The 19,354-nt window shown below is 34.3% G+C and overlaps 1 protein-coding gene across 1 annotated transcript in view; it reads right to left on the bottom strand.

The window, feature by feature from the left end:
* Positions 1-19,186, bottom strand: part of HYCC2 (hyccin PI4KA lipid kinase complex subunit 2) — an 82,488-nt gene extending 63,302 nt beyond the window's left edge. Inside the window, exons 1-2 of the mRNA XM_074191667.1 lie at positions 19,103-19,186; positions 6,257-6,359 (exon numbers count right to left, since the gene is read on the bottom strand). The gene's annotated coding sequence lies outside the window, so the exon portion shown is untranslated. The remainder of the gene's footprint in view (positions 1-6,256; positions 6,360-19,102) is intronic.
* Positions 19,187-19,354: the final 168 nt, after the last annotated feature.

The following is a 19,354-nucleotide window of genomic DNA, read 5'->3' as shown; positions in this document are numbered from 1 at the left end:
TCTTGCCAAATAAAAGCTTTCAAGATTATTCCAAGTTACTATGTTAGAATATCCATAATATCCTGGAAAGCTCACTGTAAGATACATAATCCATGCCTTATGCTCTTACCAAATATAATGTGAAGAAAAGTCAATTGGAGCAAATAAAACATTGAGTAACAAAACACATGACAAGGCTGAAATTATAATTCTAAACAGGTTATAAATATCACCAATATTAAGCAACTGGGTTTATATTCTCACACAGATACACACATACATGAAATAATTAGGTGCAGTCAGCTAAAATAGAAGTCATTTAAAAAAAGGTTACTGGGTTTTGAAAGTATGACTATTAAAATTTCTTTTATAATGACTTGGTTTGTTATTTTATACTTTAAAAGATATGCTTTTCTCTACTCCTGTGCTTAAAATTTGTTTTGATTAATGTACTTAGTATCCAGTTTATTTATTTTTAGGTTTTTGCAAGGCAAATGGGGTTAAGTGGCTTGCCCAGGGCCACACAGCTAGGTAATTATTAAGTGTCTGAGGCCAGATTTGAACCCAAGTACTCCTGACTCCAAGGCCAGTGCTCTATCCACTGCGCCACCTAGCTGCCCCTATCCAGTTTATTTTTGTCACCTGATGACTTGTATTCCTATTTTCATATTTTCTAGTTTTGTCTACTGGCTGTTTTATACAAAAGAATTTTTTTTATTGTGTTGCTGATTTTTATTCAATTGGGTAAGTTTTAGTTTTTTTCTTGATTCCTAGAGATTCCTATTTCCTCTCAGACATTTCTGAAGTTTGTAAAAGAAAGCTTCAAAGAAGCAAGAACAAACATTGTTGGGTATTTTCTTATCTTTTCATTCCTCCATCTTTATAATGTGGCTTTTAAAAAAATGAAAATAAATCCATATATTAAATACAAGGAATTAGCTTCTATCCTTTAACAACTGATGCTCTAATGAAGGAAATAACATTTATACAAAACAAACAAAAGGGAAGCTTGAAGGGAGAAAGTGCTAATAAATTTGCAGACCTATTAGCTGGGCAGTAGAGGAAATGCTTGAGACAGTCTAAATGGAATCTTTAAAAAAATCCAAGGATTCCAATAGGCAGAAGTAAGAGTGCCTACTAGATATGGGGAATAGTCAGTATAAAAGCATAAACACAGTATATGAAGAGCAGGAGGGGTGTAATAGGGTTGGAAGGGTAGAACAAAGCCAAGTTGTGAAGAACTTTAAAAGCAAAACAGAGGAATTTATACTTGATGTTAGATTAACTGAAGTTTATTGAGCATGTGAGTAATATAGACAGATACACACAAAATCACTGGCAGCTTGAGGATGGGGGTGCTGGGGAAGAGGCTGAATTGGATGGGGAAGAGTTGTAGCAGAGTGATCAATGAAACCAATATCTTAATAGGAAGATTTTCCTAAATTTAATTATTCTCTGCCATATCTGTAACATGTTAACATGGTAACACAAGAGACTTCCCAGGTGAAAATTACCTGCCCCATTTTAGTGAAGGCAAAGAACAGTTTGCAGTAGCTGCTGCTGGTAAAGGTAGATCTGTTTTCCACTGTGGTACTACAGTTGATGCGTTATTTTTTCATTTGACTCCACATTTACTCTACCTTTACACCCAGTCCAGGACTGGAAAGACAGCAGAGGTTCTTTTGTTAAGTTTTGACTGAGGGTGATGAGTAGTAGAAGAAAGGTGTGGGAAAGAAGAAATGATTAAGTTTTCTTTTCTTGGGGCTGGGATGGTAACCTTTATTAGAGCTGGTTCACTAACTTCTCGGACTTTAAACTGCAGTTTGTGGACCGTTATACCCTGTTACATAAAGGGAAACAAAGCAATAAGGACTACATCTGTAACTGAACTCTCAGAAAGATTATTTTGACTGACAACCAAAGGGTAATTAATGGAATGGAGAGGGTATGTTAAGAGAATTAAAAATATTCAAACAACTTTTGTTTAGGAAAGGAAGGGGATAATCAGGAAGAAAAATGCTATTATTTTAGACTTCAAAAAAAGCAAGGCTTTAAACTTATGCTTAAAATAACTTTCACTTAGGAAGGGAAAGAAAAGAGGATTAGTACAATGGGAATGGGATGGACTGCCTCATTTGCAAACAAGGGGGAAGGAAAAGTTTAAACACTTAAAGAGAAATGATGATGCCAAGAACTGAATATAGGGTTTGAATTAGGTATATCTTTTTTTAATTGATTAATTTATTTTACCAGACACTTGTTATGAAAGCTTTTCAACCTTCATCCATATACATATGCAGATTTTTAAGTTACATAATTTTCTTCCACACTCCCTTCCCACTCCCCTCCCCTCTGTGGCAAACAGTCAGGTGAATATTATACATACTCATTTGTGTTAAACATGATTACAGATTAGTTATTTTCAGTATGTGGAATTAGGATTAAGGGAAAGAAATACATAAGAGAAGATTTTAAAAAAGTGAACATAGGGGCAGCTAAGTGGCGAGTACATAGAGCACCGGGCCCTGGAGTCAGGAATACCTGAGTTCAAATCCAGCCTCAGACACTTAATAATTGCCTAGCTGTGTGACCTTGGGCAAGTCACTTAAACCCATTGCCTTAGATAAATAAAAAAAAGTTAAAAAAAAAAGTGAATGTAGTGTTCATCAAATTCTGAAGTTGTTTTTTGTTTTTGTTTTTGTTTTGCTTTGTTTTTCTTCTTCTGGATGGGGATAGCATTGTCCATAGCCAGTCTAATGGGGTTGTCCTAGCTCTATGAACTGCAGAGAGGAGCTGCTTCCATCAAGTCTAATCATCTCACAATGTTGTTGATGTGTACATTGTTCTCTTGGGTCTGTTCCCTTTGTTCAGCATCAGATCCTGTAATTTGTTCCATGCTTCTCTAGAATCTGACCATTTATGGTTTCTTATGGAACAATAATATTCCATAACATTCAGATATCATAACTTGTTCAACATTCCGCAATTGATGGGCATCCCTTCAATTTCCAATTCTTTGCCATAACGAAAAAAAAGCTGCTATGAATATTTTGGAACATGTGGGACTTTTCTCATTTTTTTATGATTTCTTCTGGACATAAGCCTAGTATTGGAACTGTTTGGATCAAAGGGTATGATCAGTTTTGTTGCTCTTTAAACATAGTTCCATATTGCTCCCCAGAATGGTGGGATCATTTTACACTTCTACCAGCAATGCATTAATATTGGATTTGGGTATATCTTAAAGATCTAGAGTTGAGAGTTGGGAAAGTCTCTTTTTTATTATTTAAGACAAAAATTAGACTATAAAATTAATTTCATATTCACAAAATAAAGAGTATAGCTTAGAAAGACACTAAAACCCATTAACAATTATAAATTTGAAGATTAATGAATTGAATTCACCTATAAAAACAAATTGGATTAATAAAAGGAATATAAAGATAAGACTAAAATTTAAGTTATCTACAAGAAACACATCAAAGAAAGATTAGGTAAGAAAGGTAAAATAATTCTAAGTTAAAACCACATTGGAAAGGGAAGGTCAAGGGGGAAGAGGATCACATGTGAACCTCATAGCAACCCTGTAAGGTAGGTACAATTACTATCCTCATTTTACAGATGAAGAATCTAATACAAACAGAGACTAGACTACTTGAGCTATTAAATTCTCAGGCTGAAATTGGATTCATGTCATCCTGACCCCAGACCCAGTATTCTATCCACTGTGCCACCTGGCTGCCCCCAAGTTAGCATTCAATAAAGCTAGAATAAAAAAATACAGGCTATCATTGAATAATTTCAAAAAATTATGGGAAAGTAGGATAGAAATTAGCTTTAAAAATTGAAAAAAAGGACAAAACAAACATGTTATGATATATACAATAATTTCAAATGGAAAAATAATATAACTATATTAAATTTTATTTTTTTAAATGGCTTATTTTCTTTTTCCATTTCTTTATAAGCTGAGATTTAGTGAAAATAATGAGGTTAATAACAGATAAATATGATTATGGAAAAACAAAAGTTTCTACCAATAAAAAGCAATGAATCACAAAAAAAGAAAGACAAAACTGGGGGAAATTATTGCATCAAATACTTCTGATTAAAAAAGAATGACATCTAAAAAAGGTAAGAACAGACAGTACTTGAAACAAAAACTAACAATCTTCATATAAAAAGTTCAAAATCTTTAATAATCAGAAAATGCAAATTAAAAGAAATCAAATTTCAGTTGATACACATCAAACTAGTAAAGATAATTCAAGATAACAAAATTCAGAACTAAGGAGAAGGAAGGAAGAAAAAAGTAAAAAATTTATAGCAGACTTTTTTAGTAGCAAAGAACTGGAAATTAAGAGGATGCTCATCAATTGGGAAATGACTGAACAAACTATGGCATATGAATGTGATGGTGTATTATTGTTCTGTAAGAAATCATGAATGGATGAACTTCAAAAAAGTCTGAAAAGACTTACATGCACTGATGCTCAATGAGCAGAGCCAGGAGAACACTGTACATATTAACAGCAACATTGTGTGAAGATCAACAACTCATCAACAGTACAATGGTCAAAAACAATTTTAAAGATCATCCACATCCAGAGAAAAGTCCCATAGAATCTAAATGTAATCCAAAGCATACTATCTTCAATTTTCTAAATTTCCTTTTTACTTTATATTTTTCCTCCTCTTAGGTCCCCTCTTTTGTTTTGATTCTTCTTTCACAACATGAATAATATGGAAATATGTTTAACATAGTTATATAAGTATAATCTCCATCAGATTAATGTCAAAGGGAAGGGGGGAAGGAAGAAAAGGAGGGAGAAAAATGTAGAATTCCAAATCTTACAAAAAATGAATGTTGAAAACTATCTTTGCTTTTAGGTGGAATAAATAAATAATTTTTTAAAAGGTAGCAAAGAACAAGAGAAAGCTGTGAAGTAAATAAAGGTAGGTAGATTTGAAAACAATCTATTACATAGATTTTCTTGAAATGGAAATTTACTGTATTATATTGAATCCTCTCTTATGTTGTATTATATACATGGAAATATTCTTTTTTTTCTTTTCTTATTTAAGGTTAAAATGAATAAAAAACTTACACACACACACAGACACACACACACACACACACACACACACACAGACACACACACACACACACACACACACACACACACACACACACACAAAACCAAACCTAAAACTCAAGTGCTGGCATACACAATTCTCCAATCGTTAAGGTTATGAGTAGAACAAACCTTTTGGAAAGTAATATATTAATTCTACAATCAGAATTACAAATATTTGTATACCCCTGGATCTGGTAGTCTATTACTGGCACTATTCTGTTAAGGTAGTTTCTTACAGGCAAAAAAAAAGGACACATATAAAATATTTCTAGTAGCACTACTTATAATAGAAAAAAACATTTAATATAGGGTAAATAATCAAGGTACATGATGTAAATGATTACTGTATCATAAGAAACAATGATTATGAATAGGTTAAGGGACTTATATCAAGTGATATAGAATGAATAAAGTAGAAAATAAAGAATATAATCAACTATTTGGTTAACAATAGCAACAAATTAATGTATACACAATTTAAAAAGATTAAAAAAAAGTCAGGAAAACAAGGATAGTGCCTCTACTATTTAACAGCAATATATATCTTTTAAGATGAGAGTAATGATCAGTAAATAAAGTTAGAGACACAATCATTGAAGATCTCTTGGATTTTTTTGTTTGTTTTATCTTATCTGCATATTTTTCTTATTTCTTTTTTATGCCCTTACTTAAAATCTGAGTAACTATGCTTGTCAATAGAGGTTAAAATAAAACTTACAGAACTGTTTATCTAATAAGTAATACCAAAAATCCTAATAGTCTTAGATTGGTAACTATATAAATATATATTTTAAATGTACATTTTTTGAGAATTTTTTTTCAATTTTGTAATTTACCCCACAGAAGGTAGCCTGATAGTCTTTATAGCATGTTTCCAGTGATACACTGATCAAAACTGAATGTGTTGAGAGAAAAATCATATCCTTAAGGAAAAAATAAAATATAAAGTGATAGCAAAATTACATAATACATAATATAACTTTTTTAGTCTTTGGTCTTTGTTTAAACTCCGCAATTCTTTCTTTGGATACAGATGGTATTCTCTATTGCAGACACCCTAAAGTCTCTGATTACTGAACTGATGAAATCAGCAAGTCTAAATGTACATTTTCATTTAAAATTAACTTCATACACTTTACCTTTTGTTTAAGAAGTCAGATCTCTAAAGGAGGTGGTGGTAAAAGAAAGCAGCAGAATTCAAGTATGGAATACATTTGTTGAACTTTAAAATAATCTTTTAGTCTGTGAAAAAAATAAAAATAAAAAAGGCATTAGAAGTTAAGAAACAGTCTTAGGACAGTAATTAACAAAGAGAAAGGAGTGAAAGAAAGTTTAGATGGACAGAAAACAACCTAATTTCACTTTTGGTAATTAACATTGAAGAAATCTTTAACAAAGAGAATATAATCTATCTGAGCATCTAAACCAGTAATCAGAAGACCTGGGATTTTTAGTTCCTGATCTGATTATCTAAACTTAATTTGGGGCAAATCAAGTAAGTAATAACTTGTTTTTCTATAAATTTGGTTTCCTTCTAACTCAAACTTTATTATTCTACTTTTGAAGAAAAATGCTATATGTAATTTTAACACTAACAATGTAAATACATAGCATAATTATTATGATTGAAATAAGGAATGTAAAATTTGGAAAATTTCAGTTAGGGCAGGCTAAGTGGTACAGTAGATGGCGTACTCTCCTTGGATTCAGGAGGATGGGAGGTTCAAATCTGAACTCAGACACTTGCCACTTATTAGTTATGTGACCTTGGACAGGTCACTTAACCCTGACTGCCTCGCATGCAGGACCATCTGTAGTCATCCTGAATCATATCTGGCCACTGGACCCCAGATGGCTCTGGAGGAGAAAGTGAGGTTGGTAACATAGCATAGCACCCTTCAATCAAATTCAATTCATGTGCTTGTCAAGGCATCACCTCCCTGATGTCATGATCTTCTTCAAAGATAAAGGACAAACATTAGAAAATTTCAGTAGTTAGTTGTTATAGAACAGAAAAATTATAACTTTTCAGAAAATAGGTCCTGATTTATGCATATAATGAATCTGGTGAAGTGCTCATAATATTTGATTTGCACTGTAGATTTCCATAGGGCTAGAATCAATGGTCATAGTTTACATAATCAGAACTTTGACTAACGTAAAATCAAATACACAGGACCATTTATAAGCTGCATTAATTGGGACCTAGTTGTAACATATATAAAAACCAGGACTCAAATTTGTAGAACACATAAACAAATTAAAAATTTAAATTAGCATATTAGCAAATTAAATTAGCTATGTGTTTAAAGTTTACATAAACTTTAATAAATCAAAATACAGATGCAATCATTTTCTTAGAAATGTGTCATGGGGGTGGCTAGGTGGCACAGTGGATAGAACACTAGTCCTGGAGTCAGGAGTTCCTGAGTTCAAATCTGGCCTCAGACACTTAATAATTAACTAGCTGTGTGGCCTTGGGCAAGCCACTTAACCCCATTGCCTTGCAAAAAAAAAGAGAAATGTGTCATGAATTCTCGTGTAACATTTGATTTCTGACTCAAAATTCTACAGCAGATTCTTTAACAACTTAGTTTTCTGATCTTCCTAGTAATCTGTACTCAGCATATTAATACAATGTCAAATAAATTTTTACAAGCATTTCTCATGTAGTTCTTATATTCCACATTTATTAATTAGCATGTTTTAAACATTTACATAAACAAATTATTGACATGTGGCAAACATGAGAGAGCTTAATCCTGAGAGAGCTTACAGGTTTAGATAAATCAAGAGGTAGATGATAAGAGATGTGACATCTAATTTCTTACAGTACAAGATAACTATATCAGGAAAACAAAATGCAATGTGACTTTAGGAAATGCAAATATGTATAAGACAGTCTTTAATTAGTAGGAAAGAAAAAAGCTTTCTGGAGGAAGTGCATTGGATTTCAATCAATCAATAAACATTTATTAAGTACCTAATATGTGCCAGGCACAGAGCTAGGCACTGGGGTTAAAAAAAAGAAGCAAAAAACTGCCTGTACCTTCCAGGAACTCACAATCTAATAAGACAATATACAAATAACTCTGTACAAAGCAAGCTAACATAGGAAATAATTAACCGAGTGAAGGCAATAGAAGTGAAGGATGAAGAAAGCTTCCTGTAGGAAGGTGGGATTTTACTTAGAAATTTAAGTAAACTACAATGGTCAGTGATCAGAGCAGAGACCGGAAAGCTTTCTAGGGCTAAGGGATTTGGGCTTTAGAGATAAGTGGAGTTTTAAAAAGGCATTAAAACCACGTTACGATCAAAGATGTGGAGGCATCAAAGTGTAAGATGTGAGCAACTCAGTTCAGCTGCAGTAAGAACAGTATAAAGTTAGGCTGGAGTCAAGAGTAAAAGGATCTTGAATATTTAACTATGGAGTCTACAAAGAGACCAGAATCACCAAGCCCAATTTTCCTTTCACACTTTTCTTAGTCTTCTACAACAGACTTTCAACCTTAACATTCAAATGGATTTGCCCTACAAAGTTATCAAAGATTTCATAATTTCAAATTGAACAGCCCGTTCCCAATCTTTATTCTCCTTGATCTCACTACTGTATTCAACACTTTGGATCACTCTCCTGATGAACATGTTTACCTTAAGAGTTTTGGGGATACTATTGGTTTTCCTTCTAATTGCTCAAATATCTTTTCTCAGCCTCCTTTGTATGTGTACATGTAGCCCAAGGTTCTGGACTAGAATGATTTCTCTTTGCTGGAAACTATCTCACTTGGGATCTCAGCAGCAATGGGTTCAATTACCATCTCTATAAAGATGAATCTCAGATCTGTATATCCAATCAGTCCTGTTTCTTTCAGGACTCCAATCCTGCACATTACCTGTTGGACATCTCATACTGTAGGCATTCTACAGGCATCTCAAACTCAACATGTCCAAAGCAGAATTCATCTTCTCCCATCTTGCCCCCAAATCTACCTTTCTTCCAAATTTCCTTATTACAGTAAATAAATGCAATCCCTATCCTCCCAGTTATCCAGATTATCAACTTCTCTTTATTCTCTCTCTCTCTCCCACCCTCACACCCTCACACCCACACACTCTGTGATAGGAATCTAGACTAGAAGAAATGAAGTACAGGAGAGTAGTACTGATTGCAATAAGCACACAGCATTGGGTCTGAGCAAACTCCCCTCCTTATGACAATTTTCTTTATACAGAAGAAACAGGAAACAGAAAAAGTTTTAAGGATGGAGGAAAACACAGAAGTTAGGTGGTACAATGAACAGAGGAATAGATTTAGAGTCAGAAAGACAAATTCAAATCTAGTATCAGATACTTCCTACCTATATGAACTTGGGCAAGTCACTTAATCTGTCTTCCTCCGTTTCCTAATCTGTAAAATGGGGATAAGAGCACCTACCTCCTAGGATGGTTATGAGGATAAAATATTTATAAAGAGCTTTACAAACCTTACAGCATTTATGAACACCAGCTAATATTATTATTGACAAAAATAATGATCACAACTATAAATGATATGAAATCACTCCTAAAAGATAACAGCAGAAAAAATGAAAAGGCATATCAAATGATATATATTTGTATTCATGAAACACACCTGAAACAAAGACTCAGAGATAAAAAGCAAAAGCTATCTTGTTTTAAATAACAAACAAAAGTAGAAGCTTTTTGTTTGGTTGGTTTTATTTATTTAAGGCAATGGGGTTAAGTGACTTGCCCAGGTCACACAGTTAGGTAATTACTAAGCATCTGAGGTCACAGTTGAACTCAGATCCTCCTTATTCCAGGGCCGGTGCTCTATCCACTGCGCCACCTAGCTGTCCTAGAAAAAGCAGTTTTGTTCTGAGACAAGGCACCAGCAAAAAGGACTTCCAAATCAGGTGACCAAAAAAAGGGTGCTTTCTCTGATCCTCACAACCCTCTCCAAAACAGGAAGTAGGCACCAGCTATGACAATTTCACCTCTTCATGAAGAACCCCACATAAAATAAAATAATGAATTAACAGCAGAGAAAGCCAATTTCCCCTAATCTTTAAACAAGCTCTCCCTCAGCAATCCCTCCCCCCACTGTCCACCCTGATACTAACAAGAAACCCTGCCTAAGCCCAAAGCACTGGTTTGCAAGAGAATCAACCCCACACCTTGACTCTCCCCTCCTTCCTTAGGCTTCCTGGAGATCTCAATTCGAAACAGCAGCAATATACTCAATTAACAATAGTTTTGGATTCTACTTGACTATTTAGCTGAGAAGGAAAAAAAAAGAAAGAATAACTAAAATTAAAAGAATTAAATAACAGCAAGAAAGAAAAAGGAACTAATGAACAAAATTCCAAAACCAGAGAAAAGAACAACAAATGACAGAATTACTAAGGTTGACTAATAAGGACAACTAGGGGAAGAGAGTTGATTTTAAAAAAGATCAAACTAAAAGAACTAAAGAAATATGTTTACAGTAGAAGGGGGAAGAGGAAATTCTAATGGGGGGGAATAAAAACAATGTTAGAAACAGAGGAAATTATAAAACCTAACTCTCACAATTTTAAATGTGAATTTATATTAAATACTAACAAAATGAAAAATAATAGGCATCTTCTAAAAGGAACTGCAAAAAAAAGAAAGTATTTCTCAGCACCATATGAACTTTTAGAAGGAATGAGCCTTTATTATGGCACAGAGATATTGAAAATAAATGTAAAAAGAAAAGCAAAAATAGTAAATTTATCCTTTGTAGGCCATGACGCAATAAAAATAGTCATTGTTATTGTATTACTAAGTCCACAAACAAAAGGCCCAAATTATGAATTAACAATGAAATCTAAACAATGAATGGGCTATAAATCTATAAATCATAGAAAAAATCAATAATTATGTGCAAGATAATGATAATTTTATGACAAAATTTCTGGGTTACAATGAAAGCAATCTGGGGGTGGGGAATTCCTAAAGACAAAACAGAAAAAAGAGGATTAATGGACTGAGGATGCATTTTATAAAGTGAAAAAGCCTACACACACACACACACACACACACACACACACACACACAAAACACACACACGTAAACCTGAGATAAGAACAAAAGGTAAGATATTAAAAATTTGAGGAAAGGTAAGATATTAAAAATTTGAGGAAAAATAAAAAAACTATAGAAATGACAGAGATGTGTTTATAAAAACTATAAATTCTAAATTTTTTACCTAGCTGTGTGGCCTTGAGCAAGCCACTTAACCACATTTGCCTTGCAAAAACCTTAAAAAAAAAGTGAGGAAAGGGAATTTCTGGTCCTGATGGATTCACAAGAGTATTCTACCAAACTTTTCAAGGACAATGTGTCATGGTACACAAATTATTCTCAAAAATTATATCCTATCAGACTTTTTAGTCCTAATACCTAAACCAGAAGTATAGTTCAACATCATTAGGAATAGGTCAAACATACTACAGTATTCAAAGAAAGTATTCATTAAAACTAAATTGGGGACAGCTAGGTGGTGCAGTGGATACAGCACCAGCCCTGGAGTCAGGAGTACCTGAGTTCAAATCCGACCTCAAGATCTTAATAATTACCTAGCTGTGCGACCTTGGGCAAGCCACTTAACCCCATTGCATTGCAAAAACTAAAAACAAACGAAAAAACTAAATTGGATTTAAACCAGGGATGTAATTGGTTCAACATTAGGAAAACAATTAATATGTAGTTATATTAACTATAAAAACATCCAAAAACACATCTGCAGAAAAAGTCTTTGACAAATTACAACACTCATTTATGCTAAAAACCCTTCAAAGTATAGGTATGAAGGGACCATTTTTTAAAATATTATAAAAAAGCATCTATCTAAAAGCAAGCATCATATGCAATGAGTATACATCAGGACTTTTTCCAAAGTGGGAACTAAGCAAGGACACCCACTCTCTCCATTATTATTTGTTGTGGTTTTAGAAAAGCTAGAAATAGCAATAAGATAGAATGAAAGTATAAATAGAGGTAAAGAGAAAATAAAATTATTCCTATTGATGATACAGTTTTGAGAAAATTCTCGGGAATCAGCAAATATATTAATCAAGATATCAGTTTGTTGGGCAGCTAGATGGCACAATGGATAAAGCACCAGCCCTAGAATCAGGAAGACCTGAGTTCAAATCCAGCCTCAGACACTTAATAATTACCTAGCTGTGTGGCCTTGGGCAATCCACTTAACTCCATTGCCTTGTTAAAAAAAAAAGATATTAGCTTGCTGAAGTTGCTGTTGGAGACTGTAAAATAAAACCTCAAAAACAAACTGCATTTCTATATAATAATAAAAAATATGGGATAGTAGTTAAAAGGTAAACCCTATTCCAAATAACCACAGAAGGTATAATACATCTGAAGACCAATTTGCCAAAGAACACAATAATCTTGTATAGATTCAATTACAAAGTGCTCCTCTGAGCAATTAAGAACTTAAATGGAGGAAAATTCAGTGCCCATATCTGGGTCATGCACATAATACAAAAATGTCAATACTTCTAATTTACATTTTTAATGCTATACCACTCAGATTATCTAGTCAAATGCATGGGGAATACAGAGGCAGAATGCCACAACAACATGGAATAGAGTGGTAAAGAGAAGTATAAAGCAAAGAAGAAAAAGGACATATTTATAATAACCAAAAACTGGAGTTAGACCCATAGCAGGTAGAGAAGTGCTTGTCAAGGAGGGTCAGGAGTTTATTAGCATAGCAACATGACCTCAAAGTTATCAGCAACACTATGTTGTTGTTTAGGTATAGGTGTAGGTGTAGGTGTAGGTGTAGGTGTAGGTGTAGGTGTAGGTGTAGGTGTAGGTGTAGGTGTAGGTGTAGGTATAGGTATAGGTATAGGTATAGGTATAAAGTATGTTTTGCTGGTCTTACCACCCATCAGAAATCTACTTAAAGCTATAAAAGGGCAATTAGCAGGATCAAGGGGACAGAACATTAGGGTCTAGGTGGTTTCTCCAGTTTAGAGTTTCAAGATATGGTTTTAGTTCATTCATGAGGCAGTTGCCAGTAGTTCCGTTCCTACATGCTCCTAATTTATAAGGCAAATTCCCAAATAATTGCTATGTCCCTTAATTTGTGGAAAAGTTTGTAAGTGATTTCTATGCTTCCCTTTACCATCTTAATTCTTTTGTTACCTTATACTAGCTATCGATAAACTTACTTTATACTAATTAGGGTGGGATATGGAGAAGAATAAGGGGAATCAGAACCAGATACAATTTCAACACTAACTAATGCAGTCTCTAATGACATCGAACATTCTCTTCTTGATATTCTTTTCAATGAGTTTTCAACTGGGTACTACTTCCGTGCTTGTCATGGCATCATCTCCCTGATATCTAACCACTATGCCTTTTTTTTTTAAGATTTTCATGTAGGTCACACCCACTAATCATGGTGGTGTTCCAAGATTCTCTCCTGGACCCTTTTTTCTATTATTTCACCTCATGCTCTTATCAGTAGGATATATTCAAAGGTTTCTCAAATCTACTTAGCCAGTTCTAACCTTTATAAATGAGTGTGTAAGTATATATATATATGTATATGTATATGTATTATGTTCTGAGATATGAATTTCTCCAATTTATGTCTCCCTACTGGATATTTTGAACTGGATGTCTACTAAACATCTTAAACTCAACATGTTCAAAATGAACTCAGCTGTTCTTGCAAGTCAAGAGCTCTAAAATCTTTTGGAAGACTTGTACCAACTGACAACACCAAAAGTTCTTTCAATATGTCTAAAAGGTATAAGATGGGAAGTTGAAGTCTTAATTTGCATTTGTTTAATTATTCATAATTTGGAGGAATTTTTCATATGGCTATTGATGATAGCTAGAATTTCTTCCTTTGAAAATTGCTTGTTCATATCCTCTGATCATCTATCTTTTGGAGAATATTCCTTTTAAATCCTGAATATGGGGCAGCTAAGAGGCACCAGTGGATAAAGTACCATAAAGTACTGGCCCTGGAGTTGGGAGGACCCCAAGTTCAAATCCAACTTCAGACAATTACCTGGCTGGGGGACCTTGGACAGATCACTTAACTCCATTGCCTTTCAAAAACCAAAATAGTAATAAAATACAAAATAAAATCCTAAATGATTCCTTTAGCTAAGAAATTTGTCACAAAAGATATTTTCCTTTTTACCTCTTTCCTCTCTAAATGCCTCAGCAATTTCTACTCATTGTGCCTATTCTGCCCTCTACAGCAGGGGAAGTAAATCTAAAAACAGATTTTGTTCGTTCTCCCTTTCCAGATTCTTCAACTAAGTTTACATTTCATCTTCCTGGTCACTCTCCAAATGTGATATTGAGAACTGAACAAAAACCAGGACTGAGTATGCCAGGTTCATTCCTCTCCTGCTTTGGATATTATTCTTCTCTTAATGCAGTCTAACTTAAGAGTTATGATTCTAGCTGCATAAAATGGTGGGATGGCAAAAAGGGAAGCCAGGATAGAATGTCAGAGGAATGCTAGATAAAGTGGACCATATAGTCATTTAATTTTTGTTCTTATCCATTCATCACAAAGAAAAAGTGAAGGCCCCAGGGAAGAAGTTCAAGAACTGAGTGATTTAAGTTTTATAGGGTGGGGAAGGTCTCTAGAGGGGTGACAGTCCAGAAAGGGCAGGTAAAAAATATGGCCAATCTGTAATGTGAAGCATCACTGGAGTGGATTCTATTATTATATTATTATTATTTAAAATATAAACATAGAGTTACAGCTTTATATAGCTAGATCTTCGGCTTTCTCATTACTAGATCATGCTAGTATTTTCCATTCTTGTCACCATAAAGTCTTCGGGAGAATAATACAAATATGTTGAGAGTATCCATGATGAAAATGAGTAACAGGGAAACCCTACAGTAGATCTTCTGAGATCCTCTTGAGGATTTTTCTTAACTATGTTTCAAATTTGGAAGAGTTTCCTGAAGGGCACGTCTCCAGGGTAGTATTCTTTCTATGACTAGAGATCTAGATATATAGGTGCATATAGGGTGTTGTGTGTGTGTGTGTTGTGTGTGTGTGTGATATAGATATATGTAATGGATTCATAATAAGCTTAGAAATTCAATACAATTCCGTTCTTTTTCACATGAATTTCTGTACGGCAATGATTTTTCCAATATTGTACTTGTAAAAATTAATTTTTTGGCTCCAATTGCAGGCTTTTTACACTTTTCTTTATTAATTCTACTGTATCAGTTTTGATCCACTGAATTAGTCTGTTCAAATTTTTGTGGCTTTAGATCAGTTCCCCCGTGTCATCCATGAGTTTTCCAACCATTTTGTAGTTTTATTCCTTTCAAATATTTTGAGATCAATGATCTCAAAATCATATTGCATTCAACATAAATATCTTCTTTGGATACTTGAACTGATGTTCTTTAGTGTCATTTCTATTATTCCTTGTAGCTTAATAGGGATGGAAATGTTAAGAGTTAGTGCAGTGCTTCCACTGTCAATATAGAAAATAATTTGTTACAGAAATCAAGAGATTTTTTTTTTCATTTTTCAGTGGTATTTTCAGTTTTAAATCCAAAAGCCCTTAGGATAACTGGTTTTACTTGGGTCTCCATTCAAACCTTTTGTCATTTTCCTTCTACCATTTCTCATTGTTTTAGAAGGGGATACTATTTGTCATTCCCCCCATTCCCCCCCCCCCACCATGGGATAATGGGACTAAATGAATTGCCAAAAGTTATGTAGTTATGAGTATCAAGTGTCTGAGGTCAATTTGAACTCAGGTTCTCCCGACTCCAGAGCCAGTGATTTATCCCCTGCACCACCTAGTTATTAATTCTTAAATAAATGCTGTTTATTCTTAATAGTCCAATAATTTGCTGAGTTTGCAAATAGCTTATTTTCTAAATAGGCACAACTCTTGATTGCCATGTCTGCTACAAAGAGATATACCCACCATTTTAAGATTTGTAAAGTGATCCTCACAACTTAATGAGGGTAGATGTTACAAATACTCTCATCTGCATCTCATAGTAAAAAATTTAAGAACTCAGATCTTAAGTGCATTGAACATAGTAATCTATTTTAAATTATTAGATGAAGACTATGAAATTAGATTTTCTTTATTTCCAGTCCCATATGCTATTTCTATCATGTCATGTACCTCAATTAATGTAAAATATTTACTGTGAAGACAAAAAGAATTCAGAAACTGTCACCTAACAAATACCTAATCTTTTCAACCAGATTGAGGTGGCTATGAAAGAACAGTGCTTTAAAGTACAAGCTCATTTGCAAAATATTATGGGACAAGTCCAATGAAAGCAGCTGGTGGGGAAATGAAGTGATGGCTAGGCTAAGATCCCACTTTTAAAGGAATCTTTAGGAATTCTTTAATTTTTCCAATCAGAGGAGCAAAAGGTACTGAAGGAAAATGATGAAGGGTGAATGGCAAAGCTGATGCTACCTTGAATTGCAATTTACTAAGGAAAAGGATGCAGAAAATGAGGATAGCTATATATATATTTATTTTTAGGTTTTGCAAGGCAATGGGGTTAAGCCCGAGGCCACACGGCTAGGTAATTATTAAAGTGTCTGAGGTCAGATTTGAACCCAGGTACTCCTGACTCCAAAGCCAGTGCTCTATCCACTGCACCACCTAGCCACCCCAGGATGGCTATATTCTAAAGGCCACAGCTATCCATCATCCAGAAATATCAACTTCCCATTCAGGAAGCATTAGATTGAGAGCTGGAAGAGGCGTTAATATCAACCCTCCCCAAGAGGAACATATTAACTAGCCTTCTCCACCTCTGGCCCTTCTGAACTTACTGATTAGCTGATCTTCAGTTTCATTTTTTACATATATAAGCTGACACTCTGCCAATTGCCCTTCAAGACTGTCTTACTATTTTACCTCCTTTTCTGGTTTCTCACTACTGGGTCAATGGGGATCTTGGTGCATCCATGAAAGATCCTCAGTCAAGAAGGAAAGGAAAAACCACCATTGTAAATAATTTCTTATCTTCATAAATATATATTGCTTTGTTTAAATATATGTTGACCATAAAAGTGTAAAGACCCAGAGTTGTAACTGTGGAGGGTGATTAATAGGACTTTAGCCTCCAGGCCCCAGCATGGGGGGGGGGGGGGGGGGGAGGTAGGGAGGAGAGATATATTTCCTTTCTCCCCTGAGTCTTAGTACATGGAGATCCTCCCAGGATCCTGTCCTCTATCTCTCTCTCCCCAGCCTTCCAACCTTCATCTCTTTTAGGGGATTGCTTGGTACTACTGCACTTTCCCCAACCACAACAGTCTCTTCCTCAGCAGCCGTGTTCCTTACTTCTGCCACAGGTAGAATTCTTAGTAACTGCTGGAAATGAATCTTTTCAGTAGTTTCTAACAGAAACCAGTTTATGAAACCATTGAGCTTTGGAGTGGTAAGACATCAATGTATGCAGATAGTGAGAGTACAAGGAAAATTAGAGAATTTTAGAAAAGTGACTTTTCTACAAAGACCCAAAGTTTCAAACTTGAAAGTATCTTCGTTTTCTGTTTTTGCCATTTGGCAAGGAGAGTCATAGCCTTTATTCAAGAGGAAATCCCTAAGGAAAAAAAAAGTTGATTGTGCAATGAAAACAAATGAATTCCTCTCAAATGAAGTTTATTTATTCTCGAGAGAGAATTAAAACATTGAAATATAAAGCTGTCTGCAGGAGCTTTTGACAACATGCTGCCACAAAGTCCTCAAAGATCCAGATCAGAAAACATGTGTGCTGGACAAGATAGCAGAGCTCATGGGATTTAGGACTGGAGGGACCTTAGATTATTTAATATATCCTCCTCTTTTTATAGGAAACAGTATTAGAAAGGGAAAGGGCCTTTTCTAAGATTACATACACATAAATTAAGTTAAAGTTCCTCTGACTCAAAACTGAGATTCTTTCTACCATGTTACACTCTTCTCTTCCCTTCACCAATACATATCTGAAAAAATACTCTTCTCAACCAAACTGTAAGAATGAATCATTCTGTCTCAGCCTGGAGAATTCCATTGATGGAGAACTCACTAATTTAAAAATTAGTCTAACTCACTGTTGAATTTGTTAGGAAGTTTTTCCTTACTTCAAGTCAAAATTTGCTACTGTAACTTCTACTCATTGTTTTGAATTCTGCTTTCCAAAGCCAAACAAAATAAAGCTTCCTTAAAAATGTACTTTATTATTGCCTTTTGTCTTTATATCAAAGTCATTTTAACCCTTCCCACACAATAAATCCTCATGACAAAGAAAGCCTATATAGTGACAATTTCTGACAGTAGATTAAAAAAATAATCTATTCTAGTAATTATATAACCCATGGGGGAGAAGGTATGTTTCATTATCTAGAAGACTTTCAATACTTCAGATTTTGCTTTGCCTTCAAGACCCTTTTTCCAATTAGAATATTGTAACTTTCATCTTTTTTTCAGTTGACAAATCCTTCAAAAACTTGAAGACAACTTTCCTATGCCTCTTAAGTTCTATCCCCAGTTTCAAAAACTGGGGGATTTTTTGACCCAATGACTTAATTACTTCACCATTCTGATCAACTTTCTTTGAACAAGTTCCAGTTTGCAAATGATCCAATGATCAAAACAATACTGAGAGAACAGAACATGATACATGTGGTCTGACCAAGATAGTAATAAAAATTGACATTCATGTAAATTAGATTGTAAGCTCATTGAGGTCAGGGACAATCCTTTTTCTCATTTTGATCTCTAGCATTTAGCAGGGTACCTTGCACATTTATTAAACAAAAATTATATTTACTTAAAAGACCCTGTTTGATTTGAGATTCTGTTAAGCCTGAACATTCAGAGAACATATGTAAATGAAAGTGAAAGGAAAATCATTCTCATCATTTCTGCCTTTACAAGATAGCTCCTATCTGTTCCCTTCTTCTCACTCACCTTAGCTCTGGCCTCCATCATCTCCCATCAGGAAATTGCAAATATTTCTTAAATAGACTCATTCAAATCTAGCCTCCTCCACACAAATGCCAAAATAATCTTCCTAAAGCCCAACATTGAATGCCGAGTGTCACGATTTCCTCTGCTCAAGAATGGTTCAGTGGCTCCATATTTGCCTGTAGGATAAATGCAGACTCCTCAATTTGGAATTTAAAGACTTAAAATAGAACATCAAACTTCCCTTCCAAGCTC

This window comes from Macrotis lagotis, chromosome 6 (assembly GCF_037893015.1).
Source record: "Macrotis lagotis isolate mMagLag1 chromosome 6, bilby.v1.9.chrom.fasta, whole genome shotgun sequence".
NCBI classification, from domain to species: domain Eukaryota; kingdom Metazoa; phylum Chordata; class Mammalia; order Peramelemorphia; family Peramelidae; genus Macrotis; species Macrotis lagotis.
Note: the sequence above shows the minus strand (reverse complement) of the source record. Positions and strands in the feature narration are given on the sequence as shown.